Source organism: Harmonia axyridis, chromosome 1 (assembly GCF_914767665.1).
Source record: "Harmonia axyridis chromosome 1, icHarAxyr1.1, whole genome shotgun sequence".
In the NCBI taxonomy this organism is placed as follows: domain Eukaryota; kingdom Metazoa; phylum Arthropoda; class Insecta; order Coleoptera; family Coccinellidae; genus Harmonia; species Harmonia axyridis.
In genome coordinates, this window is record NC_059501.1 from 52,744,536 (window position 1) to 52,750,066 (window position 5,531).

Consider the following 5,531-nt stretch of genomic DNA (forward strand, 5'->3'; position numbering starts at 1 on the left):
TGTGTCATAAAAAAATCGATTCTATGTTTGTAAACATGAGGAAAGCACTAACAGGCAGTCAGAAGCGCTCGTAGTTTATGCGTCAATTACGCCTTTGGAGACCATATTTACTTATATGTAGGTCTTAAAGGATGCAACTGGCGCATGAATGAACGAACACTTAAAAGCCTCTGACTTTACGTCTGTGCTCGTCTCATTTTCACAAACATAGAATCGAGTGTCGACCACGTCTGACTTGCTATTTGTTCTAGAGACATAAGTTTCAGAATCAGATTGTATACCTACCTGTTGTTGAACCCTCAATAAGATCTCTGGAAACTGAAATTGTGAGAAATTCTAAAAGAAAAATAGTAAGAATTCAATAAAATAGGATCATTTCGAGAAATCTATATCCAATTATTTGTTTGAATTTTACTTTGAATTTATTTGGACGATTGGTCTATGATAATGATCTACCATCAGATAATACATTGGTTATTGAATATCCGCATTTTGTTTCGGAGTTTACAGAAAACTTTGTGCACGGAGTATAAACTCCGAAACAAAATGCGGATATTCAATAACTGAAGAACTGTTGCAAGGGCAATTTTCTGACAGTCTGATAGATTGACACACATTTACATCCCTAAAGTTATTATGATAACTTTCGGGATGAAAACATTTTTGGTCTCAGATTTCAAATTTTCTTCTTGCAGAATACAATTCAGGCCATCTGAACAACCTCTTTGCGTGTCTGTGTGTCAATCTATCGTGGTCTGTGTGTCCGCAAGCCCTTGCAACAGTTCTTCATGAAACGTATTTTAGAGCTAAGAAGAGATTTTGAACCAAATTCCATGTAGCTTTAATAGTTTCTTATAAAAATGATGGATGGAGAGCATACGAAGTTTTGTATGAAATTTAGGGTTTTATATTTCAAAAAGTAAAATTGGAAAATTTCAGAGACGATAAAAACAATTAACTCAACAATTCTGAGGATTTTAATTGAAAATTATATACCAAAATCAATATTAAAAAATATTCGACAGTTTCTTTGGTAATTGCCCATTGTATCATCGAATCAGTATACAAAATACCCGGTCATGAGTGAGTGAATGTAGTAATACTGATTTCCAGAAATAATCTTCCTCTAATGATGATATAAAGAAGAAATAACGGTATGCCCAAACAACAACCCATTCGACTAGAATAATTATTAGTTGAGAACTGATAAATAATATATAAATTGAATTTGAATTCAAAATCAGATAAAGAAGCTGTGGATTCATAATGAAAATCATCATTTTCCTCGAATAAGATTTGAGGAGCCCAAAATATTGTAAAATTAAACGTGGAATTGCCGAAATCCGAATCAGGAACGACGATTTTCAGGCGCGTCATAATGGTAGAAGCTTCGATAACAACAAAAGAAATTTAATAAATAATTAGAATAATATCCATTTTAATTACGTATTATTGGGTGAGTAACGCAAAGTGTATTTTTCAATATCTTAGAAATCACTATGAGTGTATCTTCCTTACTGATTACAGGGACTTCTAACTCTAACAATAATTCACAATCATTGATACAGATGTCATCAAGTTGAATGTTTTTCAAATCAAATCAAATCAAATTTATTTCAGAAATAGTAACAAAGTCAAAGGTAACAATTAATAGTCAAAAAAATATATATACCAAAACATTTGAAACAGAAAACAGTATCAAAAATGAATGAAATGTTCATAATTACTATAATTAGTACAAAGAAATACTTTTTTTTATTTTCCGATAGCTAGTTTTGAAAAAGATAAATATGCAGATATTTTTTGTTGTGTATTGGGGAAGCTTCAAAACCACGAAGGAAGTTCGCAGGTTGTTTGCCTCATAGGAGCGTGTTTGGTACAACCATTGTGTAAGGATTCTTTATCTACTCCTATTGAATTATAAACTCATTATTCAACTGCTTTTGAGCAATTAATAGTATCTATTAACAAACAGCGTGATTTATAATAACTCACTACTTATAACTCACTATTATAAATTGGAAAATATGGATCTGTGCTTCTATACTTCTCTGCTTCTGTTCGATTGGCCGAAAGGGAACATTCCATTATTGTTATAGAGGGGAGGAATGTCCGAGGGAATGTCACTTTTGACGTTTTCAAATTAAGTTGATATCTAATTATTGTGAATGTTTTGCTGAAAACGATTAATTCAGATAGTGAAGATGAAATATTATAAAGGTATACATTTCCAAAAGACAAACAGCTAATGTTACCATACAGAATTAATTGCCCGAAAAAATATAAAGGAGTTTGAAAAAATTTTCAAGATTGGTGTAGCAGTAAGATCGTAATCGTTTACAGGGAATATTTTTTGGTATATTTTAATGCATTTTTATAGGCAATTATTAAGGTTTCTATGTCTGTACTATGTACTGGATTCGAGCTAGCCGAAGCTAGTTCGATTGTGATTGTGATTGTGTAGCACTAAGTTTCCATCTCTCTTGTACGGGATCGAGCACATGTTTATTTCCCGTTCCTTCTGTCTTAATTCTAAGTCTGTATTTTTTTCTTAGTATTTATTGATATAGTCGTAGATAAAGTATAGTATTCAACTTGCGGTAATGGTCATAACTCACTTGATGAATTACAGCACTCGCCTGCGGCTCGTGCTGCAAACATCATCTGCGTGAGTTATGACCTACATTACCGCTCGTTGAATAATATACTATTATACTGTCACTGTGGTACGACGTACTGTCGTCGTCGTATTCAACTATCGGAACGGGTTCAGCAGAGTCAAAGTGATCCTGGTAAAAGAACAAATTTTAGTAGAATTTGAAACATATCCTACAGATTCAATGAAAACGATATCAGATTGTCTTAATTTGACGTATTGTAAAGTATGATTCACAATACGCACTTCATGATTATTCCCCTTTCATTATACAGCATTACACACCGTTGAAGTCCCTCTTCAAGAACTCCCTGTTCTTGTCAGAAGAATGGACTTCTATCGATTTCTCCTAAATTGTGACATTGAAGATCCTGAGTACTTAAAACGCAAAATTTGCGGAAAAAAACTTTCCATTAGAGACGTTTTACTCTCAATGTTTGGATGGAGCCATCCACAATTGTATTGTTGGTCCAGTTCTTCTTCCGGAAAACTCGATTGGCGTTGCGTACAAGAACTTTTTTCGCGATTAGCTCTCAATAGTCAATACTATTTCAGGGCGTAGCGATGGTTGCGCAATGGTCAATTCATTGGCCCGCCAGATCTCCAGAGCTAACCCCGTGTAACTTCTACATTTGAGGTCGCATAAAAAGTTTAATTTACAATACTATAGTGGCGACCCATGAAGAATTGAGAGAGATTTTGACGGCCACCTAGCTTATAAAATGTAGGTTTCCATCGCGGGTATAACCGTCACTGAAGTACGCCACAGGCTACGTGTCTGCGTAAGAAATCGAGTTATTTTTTCTTTTTATTTAATTTTTATCCGAGAATGTGAAAAACATTCAGCCCTCTTTAGAAAGCTAATGAAACAAGAAATTGTTACGTAATTATACGTAATTTGTACACTAAGTTTCAAGAAGTTTTTTCGAATAATACACAGCTGATTCGAAAATAAAATTGTGGTCACTTATCTCAAATTATTTTTGAGATGAAATTTATAGATATATAAGTAAATATATATAAGATTCATACGTTTTGGGAGATCCTTCTCCTTTTTAAATGAATTCATACTTTTCAGCTTTCGCGGCAGCATATGTTGAATTTCCTCAGAATAATAATTAAATACAATTAATTCTTTTCCAAAACATCTCAGGGATTCTCTGAAAAATCTAAATACCGCCATAGCTCAGTAATCATCCACTTTTGACCCCTAGTTGACAAGACTTAGTTTGCTGCAGATGGCCTCTTAGTATGACTCCTTCAAAGAATCGAATTACCAAACACCCTGTATATCTTCCATTTGGAATTTCACTAGTTCAGGAGAAATCTAACTTTTTTTTTTTGGGCGACCTCCTTTCTGAAGTGAACCCTCATTTTGCAGCTTTCAAGAAAGCATCAATTGAATTTTCATACACTAATAGTTATTACACAAAATTAATTCTTTTTCAAAACAATTCAGAGATTTTCTGAAAAACAGGAAAACCACTTTTCACACAAAATACATTTTTTCAAAACAACTCTGAGATTTTCTGAAAAAACGGAAAACCGCTTTAGCTCATCCCCTTTTGACCCCTAGTTGATAGGACTCAATTTGTTTCAAATGACTATAGTATAATCCTTTGAAACTATCACATCGAATTACCAAATACCCTGTATTGAGAATAACCATTTCAAGCTTTCTACAAAATTTCATATTGATTGTGTTATCAGAACTATAGAAAATCGTATCGGTTCAACTAAAAAAACTTAATATATCATTGACAATAATAATATAACAATAAACAGAAATTTTTAACTGTGCAAAATTCCGTATTTATTGAGAAGTCAAGAAGAATTTAGGAAAAAAAGAAGAATGCACTGAAGTCAGGAGCTTTTGAGCGCTCGCAATAATCCGCCAATTCGAAAATTTCACCCTCACCTCACCTCATAGATATACAGGGTGTTCCTAAATTGAACGTACACACGAAAAGTTTGAATTTTTTTCAAGTTTTTTTCTCATAGTATCTACACTTCACAAGATATTCAACTGAAATTTGGCATAGATATTACATTTGAGAGTTCTCATCACGTGACATGGCAATTTCGATAGAAGATCTACAGGGTGATATTTTTTCTGGAACACTGCCACCTGTTCTTCTGCAGAACTTTTTTTTTGGTGAGCAACTGTTAATTTGAAAAAATGATAGGAAGGCCACTTTGTAATCTGTGGTGAATGAATTCAGTGCCAGTTTTGACACATCAAATTTATCGAACGTTTGTTTTTTAAAAAGTGAAGGTGGCTGCATTTGTGGCTATTTTTTTTTTTTAATGTAGTTAGACTACTATTTTCATTACGATTTTTATGACTGTCACAACAATAGTATTTGATCAGAAATTAGAACCTCTACACATTTCAATATCAAAACATGCCGAAGTTCACGAATTCCGTAATGACTGATATGCATTTCATGTATGGTCTTGCAAATGGAAATTCAAGAGAAGCTAGGCATCTTTACATGGAACGCTATCCAAATAGAGTGATACCATCGAATGTTCTCTGATATTCATAGGCGTCTTTCAGAAGCTGGATCTTTTTCCACGAAAAGAATTAATGCTGGGAGACCACGCAGTGTGAGAACACTACAACTCGAAGAGGCACATTCAGAGGGTGCAAGGCTCTTCTGCCTCGAGATTTTCATCCGAGGGTTAGTTTTTGTCAGTGGTACCTCAGTAGACTATTGATGAATCCTTATTTTGATTGCCAAATTCTATTCACTGATGAAGCCTGCTTCTCAAGGACTTCAATTATCAATTTTCATAATGAACACGTATGGGCTAAGGAGAATCCGCATGGATATGTAGAAGCCCATTTTCAAGAGCAATTTTCACTAAATGT